Below are 15,193 nucleotides of genomic sequence, written 5' to 3'. Positions count from 1 at the left end.
CTTATGTATGTCTTGCTCCCGAGCCTACATTATAAGTCTGGCTTGCCTTTCCAAATCAAGATCAGTGTATCATTAATCTTCAACACGTGTCATCAAAGGATGTGTACGATCATGCCTTCGCCTTGCCCTAATCATCTGAAGTACTTGAGACAATAAATTGAAACTGTAAGCCAAAGCTTAGTGAGTTCCTGCAAAGTACCACACAAAACCAAATAGATAACAATATGTATAAATGAGCCTTCAGCCTGACTGAACCGCCATGCAGGGCTTACAACCTATTTGGACCGCTCTCCAAGCCTTCAACCTAACTGGACCACCGTGCAGGGCCTACAGTCTATCCGGACCGCTCTCTTGGCCTTCGGCCTGACTGGACCACCTTGCGGGCCTACAATATATCCGAAACGCATTGGGTATCTTGGCCTTCAACATAAACCAGGACTGCCTCACCCCAACAAACCGTAACATGTCGACATATAGTATAACAACCAATAACCAACGAACACAGATAATCATACAGATCTACCTATATAACACATACTCAACATAACAGAAATCCAATAATACCAGGATACAAAATGCAGTGGGCTAACCTTGGTGCTTTCGACCCACAAGTATAGTAAGGAAGACTCACCTCTCAGTCTAAATAAATAGCAATAGGACAATACTCCGAATATCAGCTCTTCTAGTCACCTATATATAAAATAGTGACCAAAATCAATTACCACTCAAAATACCCAAAATACCCTTCGGTCAAACTTGGTCTAATCCTAGTAAAAGTCAAAAGTCAACAAAACGTAATGTCAACTATCCAACATCATAATATGAACATACCTTAGTCATGTTGTGAGAGTCCACTCGGTCCGATACCAACTCCTCTCAACCCAACCTACCCAACTCAATAAAAAAAATCACATGAGCTGACCTCACGACATGAGCATCCAACCATTTAAGTCCTTAATCCATTAAACCTTTTACTCTAACTTTCCAGAAGGTCTTATTACTCCATTATACACTTAAAAGTCGATGTTTTATGGGCATGTATCTCCAATACATGTCTTTGGGACAAAAATTAAAGGAAAGATCATCCAACTTTCATGCATAGGCTCAAAACCCAATCATTCACTAGATATGAAATTCATGACACTCTAAAGAGCCTTATAACCCATAAAGTTGCCAACTTTATAGTTTCCATTCATTCAATCTTGCTTAACCAAGGAGAAAAGTGGTCCAAAACTTGGATCTGTCCACAAACAAAAATAAAGGTGGAAGCTTGACACTTACAAGGGTCCAGAGATAGTGTGAGGTGATGATGATGATGATTCCTTGCAAGTCTCTTCAAAAGTTCATCTTCTTCTTCTTCTCTTCTTCTTCAAACCAATAAATGCTCCAAAAATGGCCAAGAATCAAGCAAGGGGTGAAAGCCAGGGTTTTCTGAGGTGAAAGAGGGTTTGGAGGTTGATAATGAACCCCAAAGTGGGTTTAGATGGACTTAAATGCAAAGGAAACCCTAAATGATCATGGGATTGGGCTACATCAGTTCTCACGTCATGAGACCAATCCCAAAAAAAAGTTTCCATAATTACCCATCTCACTTCGTGACCCCTCAAAGCTTACATCGTGAGGCTCCATTTCTTCCAAAATTCAACCTTTTGACTCCTTAAAACCCTAAATCTGTCCATCTTGGAAAATGGGCGTTACACTCGATCTGAGTCTCCATGTTAAAATTCAAAAGCGGTGAATCAATCAAAATCCTCATACATAAGTTTCCAAAGGGAGAATTAGCTGACTTACGACTCAAAGCATTAGTGACCACATTCTATTTCCCTGAGTGGTAAAAAAATATTGGAGTCATAATCCTTGACCACGTTAAGCCACCTACATTGTCTCATGTTCAGATTTGATTGATCCATGAGATATCTTAAGCTCTTACGATATGTGTAGATGGTACATCGGAACCCATATAGATAATACCACCAAATCTTAAAGGCAAACACTACTACCCCAACTGCAAATCATGTATACGATGCCGCACCTCATACGAGTTTAGCTATCGAGGAGCATATGCAATAACCCTCCTACGTAGCATAAGTACCGCCTCCAAACCGGTGATGGATGCATCACCATACACCGTAAAATCCTCAAACCCTCCAGAAGGGTCAATACTAGGGCCTCATATAATTTATGTCTTAGTGACTCGAATGTAGCCTGCTGCTCAGGCCCCTAGTGAAAATCTATACCCTTCCTCGTCAGACAAGTGAGGGGTACAAAAACCTTGGTTAAATCCTGAATACATCTCCAATAATACCCGGCTAAACCCAGAAACTCCTGATCTCCGAGGGAGACTTAGGGAACTGCCACTACATAACAGCCTCAATTAACAAGGTGTCCCATGAACTGGACCTTCCATAACCAAAACTCACACTTTAAGAACTTGGCATACAACCATTCCTACCTCAAAACTCCTAGAGGCTCTCAAAGGTGCTCCTTGCGCTGGTAACTGGTCTTGGTCTTGGAGTAGACTAACATATCATCACCAGGAACTCGAAATGACCATAATGAGTCTGAAACACTGTCTTCTCCATATCATCCTCTCTAACCCTCATTTGATAATACCTGAACTTCAAATCGATCTTTGAAAACCAAGGTGCACCCTGCAGCTGATCAAAGAGCTCATCAATCTGTGGAAGTGGGTAATGGTTCTTCACCGTCAACTTGTTAAATTCCATGTAATTGATGCACATCCGGTGCGAACCATCCTTCTTTTTCACAAACAGAATCGATGCTCCTTAAGATAAGCTGCTAGGTCCGATAAACTGCTTTCCTAACAGCTCCTAAAGCTGAAAGGACAACTCCTCTATCTCCGATAGTGCTAATCGGTATGACGCCTTAGCAATCAGGGCCGAATTGGGGACCAAATCAATCCTGAACTCAATCTACCTCTCAGGAGGCACACTGGGTAATTCCTCCGGAAACACATCTGGAAACTCTATAACTACATGCATATCTTTAACCAAAATCTCATTTCTGACCCGTGTGTCAACCACATACGCAAGGTAACCCATACACCTATGTTGTAGATACTCATGAGCCCTATCAGAAGAATAAAAGGCTAATCCAACCATGGTACCCTCTTCATAAATAGTCGATTTTTGCCCACTTAGGTTTCGAACCACTACCCTATGGCCCTCACAATTAATCATAGCACCAAACCGGTTCAACTAGTCCATCCTTACTATCACGTACACATCCCCCATGGGGATAAGGATCATATCAATGGGTATGACACCCCAAAAATCTCCAGAACATAATCCTGATAAATGATCGATGTAGAAACACCGTGTTCGTGGGCAATGGAAACCTGCAATAGACACTCCAACTCTTTAGGAGTCATATCAAAATTTCTACTGAAGGACCGAGACACAAAAGACCAACCCGCACCCGAGTCCAAAAGAAGAAGAGTAAGAAAGGATTTCACTAAGAAGGTACATAATAGGAACAAAATCATAATCATATAAATAAATATCTCAACAGAAAATAAATGGAAACATACCGGTAACGAAGTTTGGCGCCGCCTTGGCCTCTTCTGCCATGAGCTGAAAAGCACGACCTCGAGGGCTCCACCCTGCCCTGGCATCCATCTGTGATCCTCATAGTAGTTGGGGATGGATCTTACACTAGTATTGTCGCGAGGAAAGGATAGTTAGCCTTTACATGGCCAACCTGATCACAGTGATAACAAATCCTGGTGCTCAGCACTAGGGCCTGCTAACGAAAATCCTTAGAAATATGGCCTTCCCTATCACATTTGTGGCACCCCAAAGAAAATCGGCAAACACTCTCATGAACCTTGCCTCACTTGCCACAAGTGTGGCCCCTCTCCTCCTAATCTCGAATCAGTGGGCTTGAATCGCTTCGCTGTAGGCTGGGTGTGAACTGGAGTCTGTCGCTGCTACCTCGTATGGGTTTCCATCTCAATCTCCCTTCTCCTCGTGACACCCTAAAGCTCGACAAGGCTACTGTAATGCTGGGTAGACACAAACTGCCAGATATCCATCTTGAGCATGCTCAAGTATTGAGTCATCTGGGCCTGCTCCATAACAACAATCTTAGGATATAAAAAGCACCCTCTTTGTAAACATCTTGGTGATCTCCAATACCATATTAGTCATATGCCTCATATCCAAATACTCATGGGCTAATCTCACCCTCTCCATGAGGGGAACATACCTCGTGCGAAACATCTCCATTTTAGTTAAACCATTCAATTTTATCCATCACACACGTTAGCAACAAAAGATGTTAGCCAAAATCTATCATTTTTCATAATAATGCATTAAAGTTGTTTACCTGGGGAGAATTTGACTCCCAAGATACTGTTTTCAGTTGCAAAATCAGATTGTTTTCCTTGTCAGGTTCTTAGTCTTTTCAATCCTCTATTCCTTCTTGGTTGTAGTATATTTTTCTTATTTTTATTTGGATATTGTATATTGGATCTAAATGCCCGTGGGTTAAATTACAACCTCGAAATAATAAAAACAAATTCTTATTGGATTGTATTATAAAATCCAATCAAATATGTATGCATGTATGAATCGTTTTCATACCTGTTCCATACTTATTTGGAAAGGCTTCACAAAATCTTCACACATCTGCGGGGACATTCTTCCTACTTTCTCTTTAAGTTCCTCAAATCAAATCATTCAATTTTGTTGTAAGCAACAAAGACCTGTAACATAAATCCAATAATTAATACATAAGTGGAAGTGTAAAGCTATTAATTCTAATATTCTAATACTAATAAAAACCCAAATGAATTTCCAAAAAAATTTAGACTTGCATCTAAGGAGTCAAAGTTAGAGTTAAGAAAATACCAAGACCAAAGAGAAGAAAGAAACTGAAAGTAAAGAATCTCACCACATGTGAAAATAAGGAGTTTGATTGAATCTCTTCCAAGAACTAAAATTTCAGTTTAATCAATCGTTTGCCCTAACTTGGAAAACTCCTCCATGCATCAGCAGGTTCAAATTGAGTCACGACCATTATTTTTTATCACTCCTTATTAACATAAGTCCAGCAAAAAATAAACACTCAACAAATAAACCCAATTTATAGCAAACCAAAAAAAATTCAAATATCCTTTATAGATACCTTTCACGTGAGAGGCATCTCAAAAACCAACACAAGTATCGCGTCATCATTGTCCACCACCAATTTAGTAGGTATAAGTTTCTACAATTTCACAAACATGTGGTGAACATTCTGAAATATAGAGGACTCCAACAATGAATGAATGAATTGATTAGGGAAATGAGTAATTACATGGTTGTTGGATTTTGTGAAATAGGATTCAATCATCCCAAATAAGTAATTACATGGTCGTTGAATTTTGTGAAAGAGGATTCAGTCATCCCAAAATCAATTGACAAATTAGGGCAATAAAACTTCCATCATTCATCTTTCTTGACAACATATTTTGAGTAGCACCTTATCAATCTAGCAGTAACATCTGAGTAACATCACTTTTCTTTCACATTTCTCATGGCTACCCCTAGCTACTAATTAGTTCTGCCAATTCCAACAAAGAAACAATTGAAGATATGATGAAGCATCGCAGACAACTTAGACGTGATTTGAAATCCTTGAGTGTGCACTTCCTCTAGTCTCTCATCTGTAAGCTATGTGATGAGGAGACACGGCGATGATAGCAAATTAGCAAGAAACCAAAACAACGTTCATCTGTTTACTTACACCGGCTATGGTTTAAATCCTATAAGAAGCACTATTTGATTTGTAGAGAAACAAATTTTGAAAATTCGTATAATTTCAAGATACCAAAATGTAACACCGTAAATTTTAAAACAATTTTTTCATTTAATTTTTAATAAAACATTTCATTATTTAATCTTCCAAAAGTCAAATATCCAATGTTTCCACAAAATGCATAACATAATCCATAACCCAAGATCTCAAAAACATGACATCTGCAAGTGTGTACTGATCAAGCTGGCGCCTTCCTGCGATCCTCGCTAGTACCTGAAACACATAACGCATAACACTGTAAGCACGAATTCTTATTGAGTTCCCCAAAATACCACATACTGCACATACGCCATTCCAGGCCATAGGATCTTCCGATCCAAGTGTCTCAGGGGATTTCCATCCCAGACTCTGTTGACCTTCCGGTCCATATCATCTTGACCTTCCGGTCCACATCATACTCATATCACATAACATATCACATATAACTTACATCACATATACATCATACACATAAGACCTTTCGGTCATACATAATTACCCCATCGGGTAAGGCATAGTGAGAAGACTCACCTCGCTGATGTTGGATAATCACGCGTGCCCAATCTCCCGACCTATCATCCTCCTATATCATAAGTACAACTCTCATTAATACTTTCCTGACTTTGTGTGATTACTACTATCAAGTCAACACTAGTCAACCCTGGTCAATACTGGTCAACGGTCAACCTTTGACCAGACTCGTCGAGTGCCTTAGGGCAACTCGGCGAGTTCCATCGCGTACTCACGTCCTCTAGATCCTTTCTGACTCACCGAGTCATTCCCCAACCCAACGAGTCACCAACTATGTGATTTACGGGGAAACCCTAACCCTACTCGTCGAGTCTGTTTTTTGACTCAGCGAGTCCATCCCATGCACAAACCAAACTGACCTCCTGAGGTCAAATCCGTTCCATTAATCCATAGATCTGACTTTCCCAAGCATGATAATCACGTAAAGTCCATATCTTGATGCACAAACAACATCTATTTGATCCTATATAATGTTTTAGCCCCATTTATCATAACCCATGGTCAAAACCCCCATTGATCTTCATAAAGCTTGGTGGTTAAGGCTCTCTGGACCTCTATGGATCCAGATCTAAAACCTCATCACAAATAGGGACTAATTGGACATCAAATCTAGCCAATAAAGGGTCCAAGAAACCCTAAATCCATATGATCATCATAACAACAGAAGGGGAGCCAAAATATTACCTCAAATGTGATGCTCTAAGCTCCAAATCTACAGAATGTCCACCTCCTTTGCTTCCTCTTGGCTAGAACCTCCTTTTCCTTGCTAAACAATACTTCAAAGGTCAACAATGGCCTCATCTCTCTCCCAAAACGCTCAAGTGCTCTAGGGTTTCTCTCAAGGGACTGATAGGTGCAAATGACGGCCCTAAGGGCCTTTAAATAGGTCTCAAACCCTAGAGATTAGGGTTTCATTAAACAAGGCGGACTCGCCGAGTCCACCCATGAACTCGCCGATTCCGATCATCAATCCGGATGAGAATTCGCGGCCCTACTCGGCGAGTCTAAGCACCAACTCGCCGAGTCCCTCCACAAACTCCAAAAATAAATGAATAAAATAATATACCTGGGAATCCGGATGTTAAAATTCTCCCCCACTAGAATCAGACTTCGTCCTCGAAGTCTTACTTTGCAAACAACTCTGGATGCTGCTCACGCATCTCACGCTCCGGCTCCTAATTTAACTCTGACCCCTTCCGATGCTGCCACTGGACCTGCACCAGAGGCACTTCCTTGTTCCTCAGAACCTTGATCTTCCGATCCCTAATAGCCACTGGTCTCTCAACATAGTTCTAGCTCGCATCCACCTGAATATCCTCCAATGGTACCACTGCCGACTTGTCGGCTATACACTTTCTCAGTTGAGATACGTGAAAGGTGTCATGAATCTGACCCAACTCCGCAGGTAGTTCCAACCGGTAGGATACCTTGCCTACCCTCGCGATCACCCTGAAAGGACCAATATATCGGGGTCCCAGCTTGCCTCTCTTCTTGAATCGGATCACTCCTTTCCAAGGAGATACCTTCAGGAGCACAAAGTCGCCGATCTGAAATTCAAGCTCGGACTGGCGCCTGTCCGCATAACTCTTCTGGCGACTCTGAGCGGTCAGCAACCTCTGGCTGACCTGTTGTATCTGCTCTGTCGTTTGAAGCACAATCTCTGTACTACCCATCACACGTTGCCCTACCTCTCCCCAGCAGATAGGAGTCCGACACCTCCTCCCATACAACAGCTCAAAGGGAAAATACGTGTCCTAACTCCCGCCGAAATCCAACACACATGCTCGGAGCATGTCCTCGAGTGTCTGAATCGTCCGTTCACTCTGCCCGTCATTCTGTGGGTGGTATGCGATACTAAAATGTAGCCTCGTACCCAATTCCTCATGAAATTTCTTCTAGAATCTGGAAGTAAAACGCACATCTCGATCTGAGACAATCGAGATCGGCACTCCATGTTGCGATACCATCTCCCTCACGTACACCTCTGCCAACCTCTTAGCGGAAGAGCTCTCACTGATAGCAAGGAAGTGAGCGCTCTTCATCAACCTGTCTACAATCACCCAAATTGCATCGATGCCCCTTGCAGTCCTCGGCAATTTGGTGATAAAATCCATAGTAATCTGTTCCCACTTCCACTCTGGAAGCTCTAATGGCTGCAACTTACCATGCAGTCTCTGGTGCTCGGCCATAACCCTACGACAGGTTAGACAACTCTCAATGAACCACGCGACGTCCCTCTTCATACAGGGCCACCAATACTCCATCTTCAGGTCCAAATACATTTTAGTGGCCTCGGGATGGATCGAGAACCTCAATCTATGTGCCTCCTCCATCAAAATGGTACGCGTCCCGCCCACAAACGGTACCCAAATCCAACCCTAAAAAGTCATAAGCCCTCGGCTATCGGTAACGAACTATGACACCTGCCTGATAACCCTATCTCTCTTACGATTCTTTGGTCTCACTGCCTCAGCCTGGGACCCTCGAATGGTGTCCAACACCGGAGTAATCACTGTCAATCTCATACAAAAGTCTCGTACTGGGGCACTTTCTGATCTACGACTCAGGGAGTCGGCTACCATATTAGCCTTGCCTGGGTGGTACATGATCTCACAATCATAATCCTTTACCACATCCAACCACCTCCTCTGCCACATGTTCAAGTTGAGCTGATCCATCAAGTACTTCAAACTCTTGTGGTCCGTGTATATGGTACACCAAACCCCATACAAATAGTGACGCCAAATATTGAGGGCGAACACTACTGCCCCCAACTCCAGATCGTGAGTGGGATACCTCACCTCATGAGGCTTCAGCTGCCTCGATGCATACGCTATCACATGCCCCCTTTGCATGAGCACTACACCTAGCTTGGATATAGATGCGTCGCAATAAACCACGAAATCATCAACTCCCTCTGGGAGGGATAGCACCGGGGCTTCACACTTCTAGCGAAGAGTCTCAAACGAGGTTTGCTGCTCTGGACCCCATGAGAAAGCAACACCCTTCCAGGTCAAACTAGTGAGAGGCACTGCAATCTTGGAGAAATCCTGAATGAATCTCCGATAATAACCAGTCAACCCTAGAACACTCTTGATCTCGGAGGCAGAATTCGGTACCTCCCAGCTCATCACCTCCTCAATCTTGGTCGGAACGACCAATATCCCTTTCTGGTTAACGAGATGCCCTAGGAACTGGACCTCTCGTAACCAGAAATCACACTTGGAAAATTTGGCGTAAAGCCTCTCCGATCTCAAAACTCCGAGGATCTCTCTCAAATGTTCCTCATGTTGTTCTCTGGATCTCGAATACACCAATATGTCGTCAATGAAGATGATCACCGAGTGATCCAACATCGGCCTACACACTCTGTTCATGAGATCCATGAACACCGCCGATGCATTGGTGAGCCCGAAAGGCATCACCACGAACTCGTAATGCCCGTAACGAGTCCTGAATGCTGTCTTCTGGATGTCCTCATCTCGCACCCTCACTTGATGATATCCCGAACTTAAATCGATCTTGGAGGACCAAGATGCTCCCTGCAATTGATCGAAAAAATCATCGATCCTCGACAACGGGTAACGGTTCTTAACCGTCAGCTTGTTTAATTTCCTGTAATCAATGCACATCCGGTGTGAGCCATCCTTTTTCTTAACAAAAAGGATAGGCGCTCCCCATGGAGAACTGCTTGGCCGAATAAACCCCTTCCCTAGCAGCTCCTGAAGCTGCGAGGATAACTCCTGCATCTTTGGAGGCACAAGGCGATAAGGAGCCTTGGCGATAGGCGCAACCCCCGGAACCAAATCGATGCTGAACTCAACCTGCCTCTCAGGAGGTACACCCGGTAACTCTTCCAGAAATACATCCGGGAACTCACTCACTATCGGAACCTCATCTACTGACCTCAGTCTCTCTCAATCAACTCTCGCATCCATCACATATGCTACAAATCCCTTACAGCCCTGCTGTAGACTCAACCTCGCTCTAGCGGCTGAACAAAATGCCGACCCAGAACGTGTACCCTCACCGTATACTGTAAGAACTCCCCCACTAGGGTCTCGTATGGTCACCAGCTGTCTCTCGTAGTTGATAACCGCTCCAAACTTGCTCAACCAATCCATGCCCACGATGACACAAACATCTCCCATCGCAATAGGAACTAGATCAATCGGAAACTCAACGCTGAAAATCTCGAGTACACACCCTCGGATCACCTCGGTGGCATACACCTCTCTCTCGTCAGCTATGGAAACTCTCAGAGGTCGACTCAACGCCTCTCGACTAATACTGATATGCTGACTAAAAGCCAAAGATACAAAATACCGACTCGCAACCGAGTCAATTAACACCAAGGCAGGTACAAAATTCACAAGAAAAGTGCACTGTCACGAACTTCCACCAGTTCTTCACCCCCAAGCGAAGCTGGTTCAGTGCGAACCGAACTCTTAGATGCTCCAAACATGAACATGTGTAGAAGCACCCCTCTATGTCAGAAATCCACCTCATCGCAACTATCGGATCCTGAGTCCCATCAAATTTTGGTGGCTTCATGTTGCTGAACTCTCGGTACAACAACGAGTCACCCCCCTACGGCCTGGCAGCAGCAACGGCCGCAGTGGCTGCTGCAACAGCAGCATCAGAAAGAGCAGCATATCGCTCATCAAAAGTCTCAATGAAGGTGGTCTTAATAGACCCGAACATCTCTGGAATCTCAGCCCTGATGTCCACAGCCACCTCATCGTGGATGATCCTACAGATCTCCTCATCACTCGTCCCGTTGGTCTCTGGTGTGTGGCGTGTCCCAACCATGATCTACCTCTGAAATACAACATAAAGAAATATCAGGGACTCGCTCGAGTATACAGTCGATAAACCCACCCTACTTGTTCCTTGGTACCCTAAGGATTCTTACTTGCACTCTGCACTGGCCCAGTGTCTTCAGTGGTACGGGCCCAATACTACCGTCCACACCGCATCAACATCCACCCCAAGTCCTCCTCCAAGGATCCCAAATCATAGGTACTCTATCTCTTCTCACGCATAAACTACCCTTCAGTAGACTCTCATAGCACCTCACTGATACTTACTTAATCTAAAGCATCTCATGGCAGCAGAAATCTTCCTAGACTAAGGCATCACAAATCAGACCACTCTAGTCCTAATATGAATACTGATATGGGCATATTTAGCTATAAAATCCATGCATTATCTTAATACTTTATGTTGTTTTTGTCTCATTTAATGAACAAAAGGTGCATAATTAGCTTAAATATTTCATTTTCAGTAACAAAGACATGCTCGGATGGAAAAGGAAGCAGAATTGGCGATTGGACGCTTGGATCTTGGATTTTGAAGAAAGAAGGATGTTGTTGGACAGCTTGACCCCTCGTCAGTGTTTTGGCCATATCTCATGAACCGTAACTCCGATTGACGAGATTCAAAATGTTCTGAAAAGTAGACACAATTTCGGACGACTTTAGTGTTTTGAGAAAATGCTGATTCGAAATGTACTCGGCGAGTAGGGTCGATTACGCGGCGAGTTGTATCGAACTTTCGCGACTCTGGACGCGCTGACTTGCCGTACACGGGTTTTAAGTGATGTACTCGGCGAGTAGGTCACTGGACTCGCCGAGTAGCCCCTGTTTTTTGAAAATCTATATAAAGGGACTTTCAGATCGATACCCTAGCATATAGATGAACCCTTGGAGGCCAATTGTCGACTAAAGGTGCTGTTGGAGCGTGGGAAGCAAGAGAATCAACCCTACATTCAATTTTAAGGAGAATCAAGTCAAAATCAAGTTTACTCTTACCTAATCTCTTGTTTGAACTATGTTTTTACCAATTGATTTCGTTTTTGTGCTTGTTTCTGCTGTAATCATGAGCTAAAAACTCATAACTTATGTTTAGGTAGATGAGTTTGGAACATGAATTGATTATTTGATTAGGATTAATTTTAATTGGTGATTATGTTTTATTAAGCTTGTTAAAGAACCTTATGTGTTAACAATAACTATTATTCTGTTAATAAATTAGTAATTAAGTTGTATGAACATCTCTTAGTTGCTAATTTCATATGATTTACGTGACCACATAGTTGTATGTCTAGGAATAACGAATGTGAAACTAGAATTAACTTGAAGATAGGTAAGTTAATGTGTGAGCTTGTGTGATACAGCATCAACAAGAGGTTAATTGAATCACCAATTTGATTAACTATCACAAGTCTTATTTAACCCGAATCAATAACTAGGAAATCCGTTGATTTAGACAATTGGCCACTGCTTGAGTTAATTTGTTCCCTAAGGATTAGTAATAGCGAACATGGAACTAATCATCTTAGTCGGTAGCTAATGAAGAATTAATCCGATACATCGAAATCATCCATGGGAACAAATGAGTCGAACCTAAACAGAAGTCCTCTTAATTATTGAATTTAGTTGATTTTTATTTGCTTAGCTCTTAGTTTCTTAGTTTAAGTTTTAGTTAATTGTTTAAGTTTCTAGTCTTGCAAAACTAGAGAAAACTCTTTCTATTACTTGTTTTATTTAGATAATATTAGCATCTATTTTAATTGTTTACCGTTCCCTGTGTTCGATACCCTACTTACCTGAACTAAACTGCTAATCGATAGGTACACTGCCTTTCGTGTGTTTGTCTTTGTGTTTAAGTTAGTAGGATTAAAACTAGTTGGTTTTACACACATCAAATACCTAGCCTACTCTAGCATGCATATCACATTTCAATATATCTCATAACATAAAATGTTAGGGTATTTTGGGAAATCACCATTCGGGTGTTCGCTGATCGTACACACTTCTCACTTGCGTATCTTTTCAATTCTTTTATTTTTTTCAGAAAAGTTGTTTATCTTATGAAAAATCTCTCAAATCCTCAGTTTGAGTTCAAATACACCCAAAGGTGAATCCGAATCCCTCAAACCAAGACTCTGATACCAATTTGTAACACCGTAAAATTTAAAACAATTTTTCATTTAATTTTTAATAAAACATTTCATTATTTAATCTTCCAAAAGTTAAATATCCAATGTTTCCACAAAATACATAACATAATCCATAACCCAAGATCTCAAAAACATGACATCTACAAGTGTGTACTGGTCAAGCTAGCGCTGTCGAGTCCACCCATGAACTCGCCGAGTCCGATCATTAATCCGGATGAAAATTCGTGACCCTACTCGGCTAGTCTAAGCACCAACTCGTTGAGTCCCTCCACAAACTCCAAAAATAAACGAATAAAATAATATACTTGGAAATCCGGATGTTACACGAAAGAGAAACGGACAATAGGAATAGAAAAATACCTTTGGATGTTGTTGAAGAAGATGCAATGGTGTCGGCGGTTGGATTGTGCTTCTCATATGCCAGAGTATGTGACAAAACGATAAATCAAGGGTCAAATATGCAAAAAAAAAAAAAAAAAAAAAAAAAAAAAAAAATCCCCAATTTGATATATCCTTCTAAAAAAAATCAAAACTTCAAAATCAGAATTGCATCTTCCATAATCGACCTACGGAGCGATAGTTAGGGCATGAAAAAAATTGGAAAATGCAAAATCAAGGAGTCGCAGACAATAGAAAAGGAATTGCAGTGGCAAAATCAAGGAGTCGCAGACAATAGAAGAGGAATTGCAGTGACGACGGCTGTTGCTCCCCATGTTGGTCGATCATGGTGATCAAAAATCGATCCAAAATCGAGGCTGCAATCTCCGGTAGTTCTTGGATGTCGATGCGTTTAGAGAGAGACGGTGGGTTTTGGAAAGGCGGTAACAAGATACGATCGGTATACAAAAGAAATAAAGACGGTGATGAAAAAACCTGACGGTATGCTATTGGATATTAGAAGCGGTGAATTATAAATGAAAGACACGTGTATATGTCACACCGAATTTTATGTCTTATGTCCACAAAAGAATATATAAATTAGCATAAAACTTAGCAAGTTAATTGTTCCTAAGCTTTGTCCAATTTTAATATATATATATATATAGGGAAAAGTGAATATACCCTTAAGGGTATATAAATTTAGGTACCCAAACTAATTATAATACGTCATTTTGTTTAATATATTCATTATAATGTTCTTAAACTTCAACTCTTGACTTGATTTACTTTCAAAATTTTCGAAATTTCATTATTATCTTCCTATTACATCACATCTTTTTGTCGAACACCTACTAGGTTATATATATTATAGTTGAAAATGAAAATTATATAAGATGAATATAAATGTGAAATTGATAAAAATCTTGGAAGTTAGAAGTTGAATTATAAAAACATTAGACAATTATAATGTATATATATATGATACAAAACGATGTGTTATAGTGACTTCGGGTACCTAAGTTTATATACCCTTAAGGGTATATTCACTTTTCCCATATATATATATATATATATATATATATATATATATATATATATATATATATATATATATATATATATATATATATATATATATATATATATATAAAGAAAACATAAAACCAAAAACATTGTTAACCTGGTGCTCCTAGTCGTTGTACGTAATCCCAATAGTGTAGGCCTTCCCAAATAATTATACTTGATAATAATCTAATATGTATTTTTCGAATATTTGAGTAAAAATAAATAAATGGGGCATAGATAGTAAAGTGTAGGTGGACAAGTGTGTGTATAGGGAGAACCAGGGTGGTCTCATGATCACAGTCGGTGGTGGAAAACAAACGTATTTGAGACGACCACCGTGACTTGACGCCGTCTCTTTTAATTATGCTTTTCCCTCCAACTTAAAAGTATATTCATAAATCCTACTGTTATTACAAATTTATCAAATTCCATTCTTCAAAAGAATATAAAGAA

The sequence above is a fragment of the Lactuca saligna genome, chromosome 9 (genome assembly GCF_052625555.1).
Source record: "Lactuca saligna cultivar CGN05327 chromosome 9, ASM5262555v1, whole genome shotgun sequence".
NCBI classification, from domain to species: domain Eukaryota; kingdom Viridiplantae; phylum Streptophyta; class Magnoliopsida; order Asterales; family Asteraceae; genus Lactuca; species Lactuca saligna.
The sequence above is the reverse complement of the archived record's forward strand: the minus strand, read 5'-3'. Positions refer to the sequence as shown.